This window comes from Psammomys obesus, unplaced genomic scaffold, assembly GCF_907164565.1.
Source record: "Psammomys obesus unplaced genomic scaffold, mPsaObe1.curated_primary_1811, whole genome shotgun sequence".
Taxonomy (NCBI): domain Eukaryota; kingdom Metazoa; phylum Chordata; class Mammalia; order Rodentia; family Muridae; genus Psammomys; species Psammomys obesus.
Genome location: NW_026585644.1, coordinates 1,133,639 through 1,155,321, shown reverse-complemented (window position 1 = coordinate 1,155,321; position 21,683 = coordinate 1,133,639). Strand labels below are relative to the sequence as shown.

General features: G+C 40.2%; 1 pseudogene; it reads left to right on the top strand.

Annotated features, from left to right (window-relative positions):
- The first annotated feature begins 1,935 nt into the window (after positions 1–1,935).
- Positions 1,936–2,824, top strand: LOC129687185 (40S ribosomal protein S3a-like; annotated as a pseudogene).
- Positions 2,825–21,683: the final 18,859 nt, after the last annotated feature.

The following is a 21,683-nucleotide window of genomic DNA, read 5'->3' as shown; positions in this document are numbered from 1 at the left end:
ACTACTTCTTTCTATAAATTAATCTTACCTTCAGTGTTTAGGATTAAAAGTGTGAACTAAAGTTGTATCTGCATCCCAGCCAGATCACATTGACCTAGAAGGTCTTAGGATGTGATTCCTTGCTAGAGCAGCCATGTTGCTAGATTAAAATTCCTGTACAGTAGAAGCGAAAAAGAGGGAGAGGAAGAAGAGGCAGGAAAACAACCATCTACTTTCTCAGTTTTTAACCACACTGTCATTAAAAAGAGGTTTTTGTTTTCTTTTATTTTTTTTTCATTTCATTTTATAATTTTGTTTTGCTTTTTTAATTCAATGAAAACATAGAAGAAAGTTTATATAGCTTAAATCTTAGTGGTGACATGTTTGCTACATAAGTCTTATAATTTTCGACAAGTATTTTAGCCATACATAATGGGCTCACATATTACTAAGTGCAAATCAAAAAGCAGCATGACAGAGAAATGAAAGACTGGTGAAAGATTTACGGAGTTATTTCTGAAGCAGTGTTTTCCCTGAACAAAAAGTAAAGTGTGAACTATATTTTGCGAATCCTTTATGCCTTCATACAAAAAGACACATTATGATTAAGCATCCTAAGCATTCCCAGATCCTCACTGTAAGTGACAATAGCATGTATGAAACAAAGGCAGCAGGTGTATTTCAGCACACACTTAGGCTAAAGTCATGAAACACACATTTGAAAGATTAAATGCCTAGACAGGTATGCTACTAAGCATACTCTACCTTTGTGATAGTTTCATCTGACAATTTCTTTAAAAGCACACTTTGAAGCAGTTTTCCCTTTGTGACAGTTTGTTTCCTACTGTAGAGATAAACAACATGAGCAAAAGCAACTTGGAAGAAAAGATTTATTTGGCTTAAATGTCATCGATTAAATGATCATTGAGGCAAGCCAAGGCAGGAGCTCAAGCAGGGCTGGAAACTATAGAGAAGAACTGAACTAGAGTCTACAGAGGAGTGCTTCCTGCCTTGCTCCTTCTCCAAGACCATCTGTCAAGGTCAAGGGCTGCCACTGGCCACCGTGGGCTGAGCCCTCATACCACAACCATTAACTAAGAAAAGGCTTGCCTACAGGGCTGACTGATGAAGAAATTTTCTCTATTACAATTCCAACCTCCCAGATGAGTCTAGCATACATAATATTAATAAAAACAAACAAACCAAAAAAACAAAAAGCAAAAACCTATTGTAAAGCCTGAGAATATGAACTGAATTACAAAAATCTGGGAATCATTTTGAAAAATAGTTCAGATGTTGTTACTGAAGAGTTTAAGATAGCCTGAATATAATTCCATTTTGAAATAAAGATCTTGACCGGAACTGAATTCAGATACCAGGAAATATCACAGAATATACACCTGGCAGAAAACAAAGTTAACTCTCCTACCAACAGCCTCCAGGAAATATAACAGAATAAATGCTTAGTAGAAAATAGAGACAAACTCCCTGGCAATAATCAATGGGAATCAGTTGAGAATCGGATGGGAAAATTCTCCCCAATGTTTCAGATGTGGTTTAGAAAAGTAGCCATTGTGATTATATGCCTTAGCCATTGTGATTATGTGCCTCAGAAAAGGTCACCCCGCCCTGCTAAACTTCACCCAATTCTGTAACGCCAAGACTTACGCCCCTCTGCTTGCTGCCATGGAAACCCCCAGCTCACAGACTTTCCCTTTAAAAATCCTGCTAACTCAGAGCTCGGGGTCCCACTTCTCTACTGCTGCATCAGTGAGACTTGGGTCCCAAGTTCAATCGCTCTCGTAATAAAGGTCCCTTGCTATTGCATCGAGTCGTCTCCTGGTGGTCTCTGAGGATCCCGTGAACCTGGCATAACATTACTTGGTTGGCTGCTTTTCAGCTTAGCTCTTCATCCCACTCTCCAGCGGAGCCTAGGAGTAGTGTCTTCTTGAGCCAATGAAACTGTACCAAACGAAAGAAACGAGGAGAAGCAACAATTTTGTTTCGATTTTACAATTGGCTGTTGGCAAGAATAAGCGCCTGACAAAAGGCAACAAGATGGGAGCCAAGAAGAAAGTGGTCGATCCATTTTCTAAAAAAGACTGGTACAGTGTGAAAGCCCTGGCTATGTTCAATATTAGGAACATTGGGAAAACACTAGTCACAAGGACTCAAGGAACCAAAATTGCCTCTGATGGCCTCAAGGGCTCGTGTGTTTGAGGTGAGCCTTGTCAATCTGCAGAATGATGAAGTGGCACTTAGAAAATTCAAGCTAATTACTGAGGATGTTCAGGGCAAAAACTGTCTGACCAACTTCCACTGCGTGGATCTTACCCGGGGCAAGATGTGTTCCATGGTCAAAAAGTGGCAGACCATGATTGAAGAGCATGTTGATGTCAAGATGACTGATGGTTATTTGCTCTGTCTTTTTTGTGTTGGTTTCACTAAAAAAACAAACAAACAAACCAAAAAAAAAAAAAACACAACAACCAAATACACAAGACATCCTACGCTCAGCACCCAGCAGGTCCGCCAGATCCGGAAGAAGATGATGAAAATCGTGACCCGAGAAACACAAAAAACGACCTGAAGGAAGTGGTTAATAAGTTAATTCCAGACAGCATTGGAAAAGACATAGAAAGGGCTTGCCAGTCCATTTATCCTCTTCATGATGTCTTCGTGAGGAAAGTAAAAATGCTGAAGAAACCCAAGTCTGAGTTGGGAAAACTGATGGAGCTCCATGGAGAAGGTGGCAGTTCTGGAAAAACGACTGGTGACGAGAGAGAGGGGTGCTAAAGTTGAACGAGCTGATGGATGTGAACCACCAGTCCAAGAATCTGTTTAAAAGCCAGATTTTTTATTATTGTTCTTTTTATTAATTACAGTTTAATCATTCTGTATCTCACCTGTAGCTCCCTCCCTCCTACTCCCCCAATCCTACCCTCCCTCCTTCTTCTCCTCTCATGCCCCTCCCTCAGTCCACTGATAGTGACAAATAAAAAGTCCTATTTGTGATGATTTTAAAAAAAAATTAATCTGCTGGGCAGTGGTGATGCACACCTTTAATCCCGTGGGAAGTAAAGGAAGATGGATCTCTATGTGCTTGAGACCAGCCTGATTTACAGAGACAGTTCCAGGACAGCCAAGGCTACACAGAGAAACCCTGTCTTGAAAAGTGGAAAAAAAATTTTAATCTGAAAATAATTTATAAAAATGTTACAAGAGCAAAAATAGAAGAGAGAACACCTCACGTGACCATTGAATTGAGATTTTCTTTCTTAGATACACCTGTTTTTAACATTTTAAACATTTATCATTTCTTCCTCTGTCTTTCATCCTATCATTGTTTTTTTCTTTCTCCTTCCACACACTTACACACACACACACGCGCGCGCGCATGTATATTTATGGTTTTTTTTTTTTTTTTTGAACTATCTGTGGGTGGTTCCAAAGATCCACCTAGGTCTTTTACATTGAGTTTCTTATATATTGTAAATATAGGGAAACTAGCCCACATGACAACCCAGAGAAGTTGTAAATGTCAGTAACCCAGGTTAGAGAGCGGACTCAGTGGCTGAGAGTATGCAGTATGGATTGCTCCAGTTCCTGTTATCCACGTGAAGTGCCTCACAACTGCCTGAAACATCAATTCCAGGGATCAATCACCTCTTCTGGTCTCTTGGACACTTGCTTTAATGTGCATATACTTGCACATATATGCATCATTTTAAAAATTCAGTAACGTTGAATACTGACATATAACACTAAGTAACCATTTGTATTTTAATTTTATCAGTTAATTTTATCTATTAATGTCCTTTTAGGTTTTCTTCTCCCAAGCACAGTGTCTGACATGGTGGGCTATTAGCTACTGCATTTATATAGTATGCACGATTAGCCTTCTTTACTCTCAGATTTGTGACATTCTTTCTCATCGATAACATGGATGTTCTTTAAAAATAGAATCCTCTTTTCTTCCTAACATTAGAATGTTCTACATTTGGGCCTGTCTGATGTTTCCTCCTGGTTGGTCTGGGTTATGCTCTGTCAGCCAGAAGACGCAGAGCCAACAGGATACCTGTCTCATGGAAGACATACTATATCCATCTCTCCCCTGTTGGACATATTAAATTATATCAGCTAATCACAGTGTCTTTGAGTCACTGTTGTATACCAGTACTGCCCTCCTCCAGCCAATAAGCACCCTACAGTGAACTCTCCTTTCATGTGATTACTTTGAAATTGACAATTTTACTGCATACAAAGGCTCACTCTCTCCCTAACTTTTAATTTGCCTATTAGAAATATAGGCTAATATATATTTTTCAAGTTTTATTTTTAATTTTTGTATGTTGATGTTCAGAAACCTCTTAAATTTACCCAGTGGAAATTCCTTCAAGCTGGCTGCTGAGTCTTTCCTGCATTCCTCATCATCTGTGCTATGCTCTCAACCTTTGCTATGCGGGCTCCCATGATACATACCCTATCTCAACCATCTCCACAGTGCATGGAATAGAGACCAGAGAACAGGCCCAAATACTGAGCAATGGGTTTTTCATACAAGCCTCTCCTGATCTTTAAAATCAGGAAATACAAGGAAGTCTGGTCAAGGGCTGTTAGCTACAGGATACAATTACTGACTAGTTCCCACCTGCCCAGATAGGTAAGATATGTCTAAGTATCACATAATCCTTCATTTTTAAACTCCAAATATTAAAGTAAGTCCACATAGATAAGCTTGAACAAGTGCAACACACACTGAAAAGCAAAATAAGTTCATCTACCTCTGTGCTTTCTTCCTTTAACTTTAAATAGTAAAGAACCTGTAAATTGATCTTTTCAAATGAATGCATATATGCATGCAAAACAATTAGTGTAAAAAAGAGTCCATACATTTTGGGAAGAGTGGAGAGGGCTAAAGAGAATGTTTGGAGGGAGGAACGGGAAGAGAGGAAATATTGTAATTAAATTACAAAAGTAAACAACAAAAAAGAATTTGTTTCTCACCTAATTTGTTTTAGTAGCTGTATAATTAACATTTATAATAACACTTTGAGATTGCATTTGTGAAGAGTTTGTTGGATATAAATTTTTAAGGCTAAGCTTTACATTGCTGAGATTGTGGAATGTGTGCAGTTACATAGCACAGCACTGGATGAACCAGCATAATTTAGGTCCACGTAATTACAAGCTAATTGTGGACCTTTTACTCTGGCTAATATGCAATCAGCATCTGTCTTGCTTCTTCGTCTATGCTTATGCACGTACAACAGGGTTCCAGACATTAGCACACATGACTCTAGTTGGAAGAACTATTCAGATCATAAAACTCAGCATATAGATAGCACCACCTGCCAAAATAAAAACAAAGACCTCGTCCTTCAAAGTCCACAGTTCTGAGATGGTCTAACTGTTCTTGTTAACTGGAGCTTGTCAAGCCTGGACAACATTTTGTGATTAAGCATCCCTCCTGAGAGAGGCTGAAGCTACACTGGGATTCTTAATACCCAGTGTAGTCACTGGCTGTGCTAACAGACTTCCTATCCACTTAAGTCTGTATCCAAGAAGTCTTCTCTGGTGTACACATGGAAAATGAGATAGGGTCATCTTCCCTTTAGTAACCCAGTCTCCAGGTTCTGGGCCTGAGACAAGCACCACTCCTCTCAAGAACCTCACCTGTATACTCTCACACATAGATGGTCTCTTTGGAACTGTTCTTAGCACTCGCTTGTTTTAGACAACTTGTGAAACACCATGTTTCAATTTAATTGCACACTGAGAACAATGGGAGACCTTGAATCTAACATTTCTTATTCACAGTGAATTATAAAATTCACTGTAGCAAAACTAAGGCTACTCAAACCAGCTTTGGTCTGAAATCACATGGGGTAAACAGCTTAACCACATAAGTTGTGTCCACTTTATGGCCCCCAAAGAGAGGCTTCCTGCCCCCACATGGACACGCAAAGTGACTTTTCTTGCGAATTGGTGTTTTCCTGCATTCCATGATGATGGCTCTTACTTCAGAGTCAGTGCTGTTATTTGCTTTTGCCTTCAGAGGGATGAGGTAACCATACGAAATGAGATACATAAACATTTGCCTCTGAAAATCCCTCAGAATGCATTACACATTGAGAGCATCTGACCTAAAGCATAGACTTCCCCACCTAGGGTTCCTGAACTCATTAGAAAACCAAATCATGAACGACATCTATGGACAATAGATCTTACCTGTAATAAATGTAAAACAACTATATTTATAATTAACATTATACATATTTAAAGAGAATTTGTATTCCAGTTTAAATACTTTCATGTTGATTATACATATCTGTACATGTAAGCATACACATATATTTAAAGAAAATTAACATAAATTCAGGGTGAAGAATCTATGAGAAGAAAAAGTCTTAGGTGTTCTTCACTGAGACCCAGACCCAGAAAGACATGCATGGTATATACTCAGTATTAAGTATGTTAGCCATAAAGTACAGGATAACCATGCTGCAGCCCATAGCCCAAAGAAGCTAAGTAACAAGGAGGCCAAGGGAGGATCCTTAAATCACACATGAAGTACATAGAGGGAAGGAACTGGGTGAGAGAAGGGGTGGGGAGGGGAACAGAGGTGGGGATCAGGTGTGAGGAAAGTGGGGAAAAGGCTGGGAAAGAGACGGAAGTCAGTGCGGGGCATCTCAGAAGCTTCACACAGCAGCTGATGACAAACAGACACAGAGAGCCACAAGCAAACATTAGGTGAAGCTTGGGGAATCTCCTGGAAGAGCAGAAGAAAGGATTGAAAGAACCAGAGAGGTCAAGGACACCACAAGAAAACCTACAAAAACAAGTAACCGGAACCCATAAGGGGTCATAGAGACTGAACTACCAACCAGAGAGCATCCATGGGATGGTCTAGCCCCCCCCCCCCACACACACACACATATAACAGATGTACAGTTTGGTCCTCACATGTGACCTCTAACAGCAGGAGCAGGAGCTGCCTCTGACCCTGCTATCTGCCTTTGGATCCCTTTCCCCTAACTGGGTAGCCTTGTCAAACCTCAGAAGATGTACTAGTCCTACTTGATATGCCAAGGCACTTGATACCCACCGGAAGTCTTCTTTTCTCTGAGAAGAAAGGGAGGCAGAGGGGAGGGAAAGTGAGTGGGAAGGCCTGGGAGGCAATGAGGGATGGGAATTTTTATCTGTTTTGTCTGTTCATAATTTTTAAATCCTCTGACAGCAGGAAATATATATATTTTTTCATTCAACAACAATGTTTAAGGAAAGACATTGAAAGTGTGATTACACTGACCAAAGCTAACTCTAAGCTCAGCACTATTTTAGGGCACTTTTATTGAACCCTAAGGCAAGGATGGTCATGACAAAAAAAAAAAAGGCAGGGCATTAAAAATGGCTTTTGTGTGATATGACTATATTATAATCTCAAAAAACACATTTTAAAAATAGTCTTTAAAAATGGCTTGTATAAACACAGTACTTTAATTAAGATGTTGTTAAGAGTGAGAAGATGCTAAACAGAGAATTCTCTGTAGAGGAATATCGAATGGCAGAGAAGCACTTAAAGAAATGCTCAACCTCATTAGCCATTAGGGAAATCCAAATCAAAACGACTCTGAGATTTCACCTTACACCCATCAGAATGGCCAAGATGAAAACTCAAGGGACAACACATGCTGGAGAGGTTGTGGAGAAAGGGGAACCCTTCTCCACTGCTGGTGGGAATGTAAACTGGTACAACCACTCTGGAAATCAATCTGGCGCTTTCTCAGAAACTAGGAATAGCGCTTCCTCAAAATCCAGCCATACCACTCCTAGGCATATACCCAAAAGAGGCTCAAGTACACAAAAAGGACATTTGCTCAACCATGTTTGTAGCAGCTTTATTTGTAATAGCCAGAAGCTGGAAACAGCCCAGATGCCCCTCAACTGAAGAATGGATGCAGAAACTGTGGTACATCTATACAATGGAGTATTACTCTGCAATGAAAAATAAGGAAATCATGAAATTTGCAGGTAAATGGTGGGACCTGGAAAGGATCATCCTGAGTGAGTTGTCCCAGAGGCAAAAAGACACACACAGTATACACTCACTCATATAAACATACAAGATAGAATAAACCCACTAAAATCTTTACATCTAAGCAAACTAAGCAAAAGAGAGGACCCTTACAAAAATGTTCAATCCCCATCCTGAAAGGCAAAGAGGATGGGCATCAGAAGAAAAAGAAAACAGGAAACAACCTAGGAACCTGCTACAGAGGGCCTCTGAAAGCCAGAAGAAGAAAACAGGAAACAACCTCGGAACCTGCCACAGAGGGCCTCTGAAAGCCTCTGCCATGCAGACTGTCAAAGCAGATGCTGAGCCTGATGGCCAACTGTAGGGCAGAGTGAATGGAATTCTATGTAAGAAGTGGGAAATGGTAAGAGCTGGAGGGGACAGGAACTCCACAAGGAGAGCAACAGAACAAGAAAATTTGAACACAAGGAACTTCCCAGAGACTCATACTCCAACCAAGGACTATCCATGGAGATAACCTAGAACCCTGACAATGCAGCCACTTCTGATGAGAACTGATAGACTAAGATCAGAAAGAAGGAGAGGAGGACCTCCCCTATCAGTGGACTTGGGGAGGGGCATGCATGCAGAAAGTGGGGGGGGTAGGACCGGGAGGGGAGGAGGGAGGGGCTTATGGGGGGATACAAAATGAATAAAGTGTAATTAATAAAAGTTAAATAAAAAAATTTTAAAAAAAGAGTGACAAGATGTTCCTTGGTAAGAGCTGGGGGTAAGGAATGATGATGTAGGCAGGACTTTGTATTTGTTAGGTAACTGAAAAGCACAGGCTGGGGGAATACTCTATTCCAATAGCGTGAAGTAATAATTAACAGAAAAGTAAGGTTTCTCTGTGCAGTACTCTTCAGAGGATGAGAGAGTCTGGATACTGTTTGCGTCTGACTCCTGCAGGTTCAGCGATGGAAACTGGGTCCCCACATAACAGCGCTGAGAAAGTGAACTGTCAGAGGTGGTGTGTAGGAGGAGGTGATCAGGAGGTGAAGAATTCACGTTGCTCCCTTGGGTTCCTCATAACTTCCCATGAGAGGCACCTATTATACACAAAGCATGCTTGAGTCTTGAGTCCCTCAGGTCTCCTGTTTCACGACGCAACCTCCCTCTCTTACTGTTCCTCTATTGTGATGCCCTCAGTCAGGCTGTGATGTGGCCACAAACCCTTCACTGGGCACTGAGCATTATACTTTTGAACTTCTAGATTTGGAGCCAAATAAATATATTTTTATAAAGCACTCAGCTTAGCCATTTTATTACAGCAATAGGAAAGTAACTCACACTGGATTTATTTAGAATAATGACATGGAATAATGACAATGTGGGTGGCCTACTTGGAGGTATGGAAAAAGGTATGACATAAAAATGTCATAAAAATTTCTTGAAAATATATTATTGGTTAAAACTCATGCAATTTTGGCAGTGCTGATCATTTTATATGTGTGTTTACTTTTGATGGCTATGAGGATATGTTATTTGTTAGATTCTGTGACTTTGACCAAGTACCATGAGATAGCCTAAAAATATTTGTTTAATAAAAGTAAAATGCAATTGGAAAGGTAATAGGCTCAAACCATTTAACATATCTCATTAGTGATGAACAATGTGCCATTATAATGAATCTGTCAAATTTAGCAACTTAAGTTTCGACTTAAGTTAGGTGAACTTAAAGCTTGACATTTTATAATTTTTCCATTAAGAAAAATCAACCTGGAAAACCACTAGCAAATTGGGTAGTAGAAAGTTTGGTTAGCTTATGTTGGAAATTTCAATAATTATTGAAGCAGTGGTTGGCAGGAGATGAGGTGGCAGAATCTCCAACCCACTGTTCATACTCTATTATAGGCTTAAGGAAAATTGAACAAAGTTCTTTTTCAGTAAAGAAATTTAACAACTGTGTTCTTTACTATTAAATATTCCCAATGTCATTCCATGTACACTAACTAAGAATGTATAATTGCTCATTTTCTCAACAATTAACTTCACATCCAAGTCTCAAATGTCATTTTCATGACAGCCATTTTGCTTTATACAGTTAATTCTTTCGATTTTCGCTTTGCAGTTAATTGATTGTAAGTATTCAGCCTTGAAAACAAAATTGCCACATAAGCAAACATTGCTATACACGCTTCTACAAAGCTGAGGCTGTATTAATTCATGTAGACAGCAGCTTGCCCTTCATCATAGTGCTTTTCCCTCAGATAGGGAAAACATACATTAAAAGAAATTTTAAGGCTGATAAGCAACTTTGCTCAGTGTTAAATCTATAAAAAGAGTAAAGAATTTCTTTCTATTTGGTTGCACTTCTATCTAAAACACAAGAAATAAATATTTTAAGAAGAATATTTTAAATTATATTTACATTTCAGAATATTTTTATGGAGTCATTTAAAATTTTTTTGTCATCAAAATGCATTCATTTTGTATACAGATGGTAGCCCCCTCCCTTGTGCCCTCCCAATCCTGCCCTCCCTTCCTCTTCTCCTCCCGTGTTTCTTCCCCTAGTATACTAATAGGGGAGATCCTCCTGCCCTTCCATCTCACCCTAGCGTATCGGGTCTCATCAGAACTGGCTGCATTGTCTTCTTCTGTAGCCTTGTAAAGCTGACCCCCCCACCCTCCTCAGGGGAAGGTGATCAAAGACCCAGCCACTGAGTTCATGTCAGAGACAGTCCCTTTTCCCCTTACTAGGGAACCCACTTGGAGACTGAGTTGCCATGAGCTACAACTGTGCAGGGGTTCTAGGTTATTTCTATGCATGGTCCTTGGATGGAGTATCAGTCTCAGGAAAGACCCCGGCTCAGATTTTTTTGGTTCTGTTGTTCTTCTTGTAGAGCTCCTGTCCCCTCCAGGTCTTTCTATCTCCCCCTTCTTTCATAAGATTCCCTGCACTCTGCCCAAAGTTTAACTATGAGTCTCAGCATTTGCTTTAATACCCTGATGGATAGAGTCTTTCAGAAACCCTCTGTGTAGGCTCCTGTCCTGTTCCCTGTTTTCTCCTTCCTCCAATGTCTGTCCCATTTGCCATTTTGAATGAGGATTGATCATCTTACCCAGGGTCCTCCTTCTTGATTAGCTTCTTTAGGTGTACAGATTTTTGTATAATTATCCTATATTAAATGCCTCATACCCACTTATAAATGAGTATATACCATGTGTGTCTTTCTGATTCTGGGATACCTCACTTAGGATGATCTTTTCTAGTTCCCACTATTTGCCTGCAAATTTCATGATTTCTTTGTTTTTAATTGCTGAGTAGTATTCTGTTGTGTAACCATCATTTCTGTATCCATTCCTCAATTGAGGGACATCTGGGTTGTTTCCAGATTCTGGATATCATGAATAAAGCTGCTATTGCTGTATCCACTGTATTGCTGGATCTTGAGGTAGCACTATTCTTCTCTAAGAAACCTTCATTGGACCCATCAAATGGCACATCATAAATTTCACAATTTTGGTATGGAAGAAAATGAGAATTTGCCTAGACAAAGACAGTGAACACTTCTATTTAATTTAAAGTTAATGAAATTTTAATATTACATTTTGGGATATGTGGCCTTACTGAATTTCTGTTTGGTTTCCATTTTACTTTCAAGATTATCTATTATCCTAATTGAAACTCTTCTGTGGTTTAGCTTTCATGCCAGAGGTGTTTATATCATCTTGAAATAGAGCACAGAGCCAGTCACTGCCATACATATTCTATAGATAAAGTAAGGCACAAGGAGATTAGATGCATTGTTCTTGACAGACAGCAACTAGATGACTGGGCTAAATGGCACATATGGAATGTCAAAGTCCATGTATCTTCTAGTAGTGGTAAACATATTTCAATCAAAATAATCTGAACCTACTCTGCTTCAAAAATCCAACAATTTTGAGCACACACATAATGACACAAGTAGATAGCTTTACACATAACCTCACATGGTAGGTCCTAGGAGTATTAGAAATGCATGACATCACCTTCAGGTTATATGCTTCTAAAAGTTAATCTTTGTTGTCAACTTGACTGTATATGAAACCAAGTAAAATCCAAGCAGCTGGGCACACCTGTGGGAAATCTTCATTTGAGGTGGGAAGACCCACTCTAAATATGGATCATTTGAGATTGCAAGAACCACCATAAACCCAGGCTACACTTTCTGGTGGCAGCCCACATAAAAAGATATGAAAGAAGAAAGCTTATGTTTTCTGCCTGCTTGCCCTCAATCTCACTGGCAAGTTCACTCATCCTCAGCCATTCCTTTACACAGACTGAAAACTGACAGCATCTGGGAATTCCCTGTTTGGGAACTGGTACTGTTGAGACATGAATTCTCATGGACTGAACAATGGAAAAGCTCTTGCCGTTGCATCAGGATGCAGCCATTGTTGGACTGGTCACGCGACAGCCTGGAAGCCACTCTCATAAATCCCGCACATGATCCTAAAGGCGGGCAGCACCAACCTTCCTGTGTAGGCTGGTGATCCTAACTGAAGTGAGCTAAATACTGACTTCCATTCCCTCTGATTCCCGAATGAATGCAATGTGACAGGAGACTCATCTTCCCTGCTGTTTCTTTCTTGCCATGATAAGTTGTGCCTTCTTCAACTGTAAACAAACTAAGCCCTTCTTCAAGTGGCTTTTGTCAGCTACATGTAACTCTCCAGTTTTCTGGAATCTGAATAAAGATCCTTAAGGCTTTCATCATTTTAAATTTCATATTTGTGTACTGTGTCCACATTGTTCTCCCTCCTCTCCCTTAACTGCTTCTGCCCTCCTCCTGCTAGATCTCAAATTGATGGCCTCCCTTTTTATTATTGTTTCAAATATATATGTGTGTGAAAAATATGTAAACACAAACTGCTGAACAATTTAGAGTCCCTTGTATGTATATATATTTTAGAGCTGACCATTTGGGATTGGATAATCAATTAGAGGGCTCTTGTCCTAATATAAAAGTCCAATTTTTCCCCCTCTCAATAGGAAAAAGAGAGAGAGGGAGAGAGAGAAAGAAGGAAAGAGAGAAAAGAGGTGGGGTAGAAATGTTTGGTGTCTAGGTATCAAAGGGATATCATTTGTCCTTATGTGGAAGGACAAATTGAAAAGGGGTAAATTCCTTTAATAAATGTTTTGGAAAAGAGGAAATATACCAAGAAATATTTTATGCCTCAAATTATTGGAGGAATTGGAATTAATCCAGTTTCATAGTCATCCACTAAAAAAGTTAAAAGTCTAACATTTCAGATTCTTATAAGCTTCATATATGAATGCCACTGGGTACTTTCCTCTAGGAATTCATTTGCCTTCACCTACTAGAGATGGAAATGTATATAGATGTAACCTTACAGTCCTCATCTTGGTGTATCCACAGAGGGACATTTGCACCTAAGACATGAAAATGAGTGCTCAGTAATACATAATTTTGTAACAGCTACAAATGGAAACAGACAAAATATCCATTAAAAAGAGAATGGAAATAGAAATAGTAGCATGAAATACCATGCTGTATAATGTCAACTTTCAGCCACCTTATACAGATCTTGTCTGCTGGTCTGGGATCTGAGGACCTGAAAGAATGAGGCAGAATGCAGTCCGATCCTTTTTGTTGTTGTTGTTGTTTCAGTGAAGTTTTAAACATGAATGGAACAAAGAAATGTATAATCTAATGAACTTTGTTTGAGTTTAGAAAAATATGATCAGAAAAACATGTAGATAAAACATCAGTAATCACATACTAGTAACAAACAGATGTTTTCCCAGAACTTTCTCAGGAAAGACCAATTTAAACACAATTGCCTGGCACATGTTATAGATTATATCTGAAAAATCATGAAAGCAAGGCAGAAGGCCATATCCAGGTTCAGGGTACCCTGACCAGAGGTTCTATAGCTGTGTTCTGACATCCAACAAGAATAAGTATGTCTTATAAATTGAATGTGAATGTTTGTCACAGGAGACAGGAAATCATGTCCAAGAACAATCCAGGGAACAAAATGCACTTGAGGTAAAAAGCCCTCTCTGCTTTTTTTCCTGGAGCCTCTCTCACAGTTTCCCAAGGTATTGTTCACCATCGGGCATTTTCTTGACCATATTCCAACAATATAACATTAACAATGCAAAACAAAACTACCACAAATAAAATGGACATAGTATACTGAGTGAATACACAAGTCATAGAAATAAATAGACAATATTTCACATATATGATAACACAAAACAGAAGTTCATTGCTTAGATGAATTAAAAAGGGCTCTGTTGCCTGTTCTTTAGCTGGTGGGGCAGCTTTGCTGGGCCACAGAAGAAGGGGATGCAGGCAATCCTGATGAGAATTGATAGGCTAGGGTCAGATGGTAGGGGAGGAGGAGAGGGGGCATTTGGGAGGATGAGACTGGGAAGAGACAAGGGAGGTGCTACAATCAGAATATAAAGTGAATAAATTATAAAAATAAATTTATATGTGAAAACACATTGCTTAAAAGTTCATTTTTATGCATTGATCTACAAAGAAAAACAAATGAATATTATATAAGAAATAGAAATAATTTTTCCTTAGTGGAAAGGTTTTCAGGAAAAAAAAATATGGTATGGCTGAAATGCAGTGTTGTAAGATACTTTTCTGCTGATCACTTACCAAGCAATTACAAAATTACCCCTGAAGCCCTGTGGTTTGAATAGCCATAGTCTCAGATGTCAATATTCATCATGCAGTAGACTCAGATATTTGCGTAGTCACCTTCTCTTCTAGTATTCCCTAGCATTCTTACCCTTCTTTCGGTTCATTTCTTCTCTCAAATTACCAAACCATATTTTTGAAGGTGGAACCATTTTAGAGTGAATGCAACAAGCAAAGCGATGAATACCGTCCCCTGCACAGCGAGCGATCCTGATTGTGTGAGCCTCCATCCAGTATTTATTTATTCAATATTTGTCACTGAATGTTTTTGACCTTAGAAGTGTAACTTTGGAAACCCCATGATAGCTGGACATCATTAGGTGATACTTCGCCTTGTTGGACATTACTAGAAGCTGACGGATTCCACCATCCTCTCCTGCTGGCACAGAGACTGGAGCTCAAGCAACTGAGGGCCCCCATGTGACTACAACAGCATAATAGGTATTTTTAGGAACATAGGCACTGAGACAAATGCTGAAAAAGTTTTCAAATCCTGTTTTGAGACATTTAAGTTTCTTGGTTCAATAATCCTGAAATTAATACAAATGTATCATGGTATCAAATAAAATGTTGCTCACAAATATTTTCCACAGTTATTTAGCAAGTTGGCTCTTGGTGACTCAAATGAACAAAACATGTAAGTATTAACTTCTTCTTTTAAAATATAGCACTGAAAACGTATCAAGAAAATAATATAGAAAAAACTAAAAGAATGAATTAACATATTCTAGAGACCCAACTGTTGTCTATGATGAATATATCTAATCATTTTTATCTGTCTCACAAGCTATCGGATCAGCTGTCCTTAGAAAAGGATCCTTTTAGAAGTCCAACATGGACGTATCACAAATTCATATTGCACCTGGAGAGAAGACTTGCATTTCTTCTACTTAGTACAAAGTCATATACAAGTGGATTTAATTATCTGCTTTCATAAGCTCTGTGGTTAGAATTCTTTTATAGATAAAAAAAAAAGTAGCTAATTGATAAAACCATCAAAATGTGCTTACATTGGAAAAAAAGGAGTCCTCTTAAAACAGTGAAATAGGCTGCCTACAGATTGGGAAAAGCTCTTCACCAATCCTACATCAGACAGAGGGCTAATATCTAAAATATACAAAGAACTTGAGAAATTAAAAGTCAACAGATCAAAGAATCCAATTAAAGTATGAGGTGCAGAGCTAAACCTCGAATTCACAACAGAGAAATCTCTAATGGCTAAGAAGCACTTAAAGAAATGCTCAGTGTCCTTAGCCATCAGAGAAATGCAAATCAAAATTACTCTAAAACTCCATCTTAACACCAGTCAGAATTACTAAGATCAAAAACCCAAGTGACAACACATGCTGGAGAGGATGTGGAGAAAGGAGAACACTCCTCCACTGAATTCAAACTTATACAACCTCTCTGAAAATGTATCTTGCACTTTCTCGGAATATTGGGGACATTTCTACCTCAAGACCCAGCTATACCGCTCCTGGGCATATACTGAAAAGAAGCAAATGTCCACCATACAAGGGCATTTGCTCAGTTATGTGGCATAGATCAATTACGTGCTCATAGTGGCTTTATTCATAATATACAGAAACTGGAAACAACCCAGATGTCCCTCAACCAAAGAATGGATATAGAAATTGTGGTACATTTACACGATGGAATACTACTCAGACATTAAAAACAAGGAAATCATGAAATTTGCAAGCAAATGGATGGAACTAGAAAAGATCATCCTAAGTGAGGTATCCCAGATCCAGACAGACACATGATATGTACTTACTTATAAGCAGATTTTAGACCTATAATAGAGGATAACCATACTACTACAATCCACAGACCCAAAGGAAGAAGAGAAGCTAAGTAAAAAGGGGGCTCAAGGGAAGGTTCCAGAATGTCACTCAGAAGGGGAAATAGAAAAAATGGTTGAAGAGAAGGAACTGGGCAGGAGATGGAATGGGGAGGGAAACAAAGGTGGGGATCAGATGTTGGGAGAACAGGGTGGAGAGGGTAGGTGAGAGGGCTGGGAAACGGAGAAAGGACATCTCTTTGTCCAGCTGAAGGCCCATGTCAGGGTAGGCTCCTGGAAGGTCATGGGTGTGACTCTAGCTGAGACTCCTAACAGGGGAGGAAATGAAGACTGAAGTGATCACCTCCTAGCCAGGCACGACTAGTGGAAGGAGGGGAACAACAACCCACTGTCAAAACCTTTCATCCAAAAATTACCCTGCCTACAAGAAGTAGAGGGATAAAGAGGGAACAAAGATTGAGGGAAAGTCCAACCAACGATTGGCCCGACCTAAAACCTGCCCCATGATAGAGAGCCAGCACCTGACACTATTAATGATGCTATGCTATGCTATGCTATGCTATGCTATGCTATGCTATGCTATGCTATGCTATGCTATGCTATGCTATGCTATGCTATGCTATGCTATGCTTGCAGACAGGAGCCTAACTTGGCTATTGTCTGGGAAGGTCCATCCATCAGCGGATGGAGACAGATGTTAGAACTTGCAGTCATGCATGGAACTGAGGTGTGGGGGTCCTGTGGAAGTGTTGGGGGAAAATAGAAAGACCTGGAGGGTACAGAAACCTCACAAGAAGACCAAAAGAGACAACTAACCCAGTCCCATGTGGGCTTACAGAGACTGAAACATCAACTTAGGAGCATGCATGGTCTGGACCTAGGCCCCCTGCACACAGGTGGTTGTTGGGGGGGGGGGCTTGGTCTTCATATAGGGCGCCTGGCAAGTAGATGAGTGTGGAGGCTCTTCCTGACATAGACTCTATTGCCTGATTTTGGATCGACACTCACCCCCCCCTCCTAGCAGCACTGCTTTGCCTGGCCTCAGGGGATGAGGATAAGCTCAGTCCTGATCTGACTTCATGTGTTAGGGAGTATTGATACACAGGAGGAGGACTCCTCTTTTCTGGAGGCAAAGGGAGAGAGGGAGGGGAAAGAAGAAAGGGGAGAAGGGAGAACTGGGGAGAGAAGAGGAAGGGGGGACCCTTGGGATGTAAAATAAATAACATGAAAAAAACAGTGAAATATTTAAATATTATAAAATTTTGTGGTTCATAGGTGACAATGCCATTTTAAAGACTATCATTCATATCTTCAGATTCAAGCAGGACACTGGTGAAAACAAACTGAATATCAAAATATAAACTTTTAAGAATTCTTGCCCCTTCTTCCAATGGCCATCCCATTTGTTTTTCTGAGTGAGGATTTATAATCTTACCCAGGGTCCTCCTTCTTGCTTAGCTTCTTTTTTTTTTTTTTACACTGTTGTGCTTTATTTTGCTTGACTTTTTTAAACTTTTATTAATTACACTTTATGAACTCTGTATCCCCCCCATAAGCCCCTTCCTCCTCCCCTCCTAATCCCACCTTCCCTTCCCCTTCTTCACGCATGCCCCTCCCCAAGTCCACTGATAGGGGAGGTCCTCCTCTCCTTCCTTCTGATCTTAGTCTATCAGATCTCATCAGGAGTGGCTGCATTGTCAGCTTTTTTAGGTGAACATATTTTAGTATGGCTATCCTATATTACATGTCTACTACCCACTTATAAGTGAGTATATACCATGTGTATCTTTTTGCTTCTGGGATACCTCACTCAGATTGATCTTTTCTAGATCCCACCATTTGCCTGCAAATTTCATGATTTCCTTGTTTTTGATTGCTGAGTAGTATTCCATTGTGTAAAAATACCACAATTTCAGTATCCATTCCTCCATTGAGGGACATCTGGGTTGTTTCCAGGTTCTGGCTATTACAAATAAAGCTGCTACGAACATGGTTGAACAAATATCCTTGTTGTATACTTTGGATATATATTTTGGATATATGCCTAGGAGTGGAATAGCTGGATCTTGAGAAAGCACTATTCCTAATCGTCTGAGAAAGTGACACATTGAGTTCCAAAGTGGTTGTACAAGTTTACATTCCCACGAGCAATGGAGAAGGGTTCCCCTTTCGCCACAACCTCTCCAGCATGTGTTGTCCCTTGAGTTTTTGATCTTAGCCATTCTGATGGGTGTGAGGTGAAACCTCAGGGTCGTTTTGGCTTGCATCTCCCAGAGGGCCTCTGAAAGACTCTACCCAGCAGTATATCAAAGCAGATGCTGAGACTCATAACCAAAATTTGGGCAGAGTGCGGGGAGTATTATAAAAGAAAGAGGCAATAGTAAGACCTTGAGAGGACAGAAGTTCCATAAAGAGAGCAACAGAACCAAAACATCTGGGCACAGGGGTCTTTTCTGAGACTGATACTCCAACCAAGGACCATTCATGGATATAACCTAGAACCTCTGCTCAGATGTAGCTCATGGACGTTCAGTATCTAAGTGAGTTCCCTAGTAAAGGGAACAGGGAATGTCTCTGACATGAACTCAGTGGCTGACTGACTGCCACCCCCTCTAAGGGGGGAGCAGCCTTGCCAGGCCACAGAGAAGGACAATGCAGCCAGTCCTGATGAGACCTGATAGGCTAGGGTCAGATGGAAGGGGAGGAGGACCTCCCATATCAGGGGGCTCAGAAGAGGCATGAGAGGAGATGAGGGAAAGAGGATGGGATTGGGAGGAAATGAGAGAGGGGGCTACATCTGGGATACAAAGTGAATAAACTGTAATTAATATAAAAAATAAAAATTTAATTAAAAAGAATGTTTTCACTAGCCTGTCCTGCTCTCTGACTTGGAACCAGCTTTTTTATGAAATAGAAGTTCAAAGAAGAAAAAGAGGCAACAGAGATGAGCTGAAGATTTGCCCAGAAGCGATGACACTCAGCCAAGAAGGTCTATCAGAGTTTTGTCCAATAATATGCCACCCCTACCCCTCTCTGGAGCAGAGCTAGAGATTCTCTATAGCTCACTTAAGTGGAAGGAAGACTTCAGTGCTGTGGCTTTTCACCCTTTGGCTAAGCTCAAGGGCAAAGTTCAACTCCTAGGTAAAGGCTGAGCACTTATGGATAAAAATATCAAAAAGAGCCTCAAAGAGAGTCACTATAGAGAACCAAAGGAGCCACAAGCATGATGCAGTCCAACCACTGGGTCTACTAACCAGACAAGATTGAATTAGAAACAATAATAGGTCAGATGAGCACCCCAGACAGGGACTTGTAACGTGTATATAAAACAGAACCATCTCTGAACATCAATACATGTGTCCCACAATGGACACAAACATTCTGCCTTTGCCATTTCAAAGGGCTCTGAAACTCCAGGCTATTCCTGTTTCTTTTTTTTTTTTAATCTTTTATTTTTTTTTTATTAATTACACTTTATTCATTTTGTATCCCCCCATAAGCCCCTCCCTCCTCCCCTGCCGATCCCACCCTCCCTCCCCTTTCTGCATGCATGCCACTCCCCAAGTCCACTGATAGGGGAGGTCCTCCTCTCCTTCTTTCTGATCTTAGTCTATCAGTTCTCATCAAAAGTGGCTGCATTGTCCTCTACTGTGGCCTGGTAAGGCTGCTCCCCTCTCAGGGGAAGGTGATCAACGAGCAGGCCAATCAGATTATGTCAGAGGCAGTCCCTCTTCCCATTACTATGTAACCCACTTGGACACTGAACTGCCATGGGCTACACCTGTGCAGGGGTTCCAGGTCATCTCCACAAATAGTCCTTGGTTGGAGTATGAGTCTCTGGGAAGTTCCCTGTGTTCAAATTATCTTGTTCTGTTGCTCTGCTTGTGGAGTTCCTGTTCCCTCCAGCTCTTACTATTTCCCACTTCTTACATAAAATTCCATTCACTCTGCCCATCAGTTGGCCATCAGGCTCAGCATCTGCTTTGACAGTCTATACTGCAGAAGCTTTCAGAGGCCCTCTGTGGCAGGTTTCAAGGTTGTTTCCTGTTTTCTTCTGGCTTTCAGAGGCCCTCTGTAGCAGGTTCCGAGGTTGTTTCCTATTTTCTTTTTCTTCTGCTGTCCATCCTCTTTGCCTTTCAGGATGGGGATTGAACATTTTAGTTAGGGTCCTCTCTTTTGCTTAGTTTGTTTAGATGTACAGCTTTTAGTGGGTTTATTCTATATTGTATGTTTATATGAGTGAGTATATACCGTGAGTGTCTTTTTGCTTCTGGGTCAACTCACTCAGGATGATCCTTTCCAGGTCCCACCATTTACCTGCAAATTTCATGATTTCCTTATTTTTCATTGCTGAGTAATACTCCATTGTATAGATGTACCACAGTTTCTGCATCCATTCTTCAGTTGAGGGGCATCTGGGTTCAAATGCTTCTGCTTTGTAAATTTAACAATTCCATTCATTGAGTCCCAGCCCTTGTTAAAATGCTATCAATGTCCAAGTACTACATTTTTTTTCAGAGAAATGAAACAATTCTATTAATTCATTCTTATCTGTCTTTATTTCACACAGGCTGATCTGTGGGACTGTGCTGTGTCTGTGTGCTATGGTGACAGAATTGCTTGAGGAAGGTCTACAAGCCTCAGTTTAGGAAGGGCTGATGCTTCATTGGTCAGGTGATTTTTAGCTTCGTTTTCTTCTTCTGAAAGCTAGGAAAATAGCACCAGTGCCTGTACTGGCTACACTCTGGGTGACTCAAGGTAAATTCGGGGTTAAGTGAGGTAGCATATACCGGATGAATTTTAAAGAATAAAACTGTACAGTGATGGGAAGATAATGTGGAATTGCCAAACATGGTTTTCCATTTAATGAATATTTCGTGTCTTTCACATGCCAGGCTTTTATGAAGACCTGATAAGGGTGTGAAGGAGCATGTAGAGAACAGGTAGATAAACTATATGATGAGAACTGTTTCTTTGCCTCAAAATGATTGTAAAAATGTATGTATGGAAACATGAAAAAATTAAAACCAGAGTAATAAATTAAAGAAGCATGGGATTCAACAGTAAGAAACAGGCAGAGCTAATTAGTGCTAAAAATGGGTCTTTGGAGAGAGGTCATTAAGTAAGTGCTGGAAACCCCATGGCCCTGCAGCCA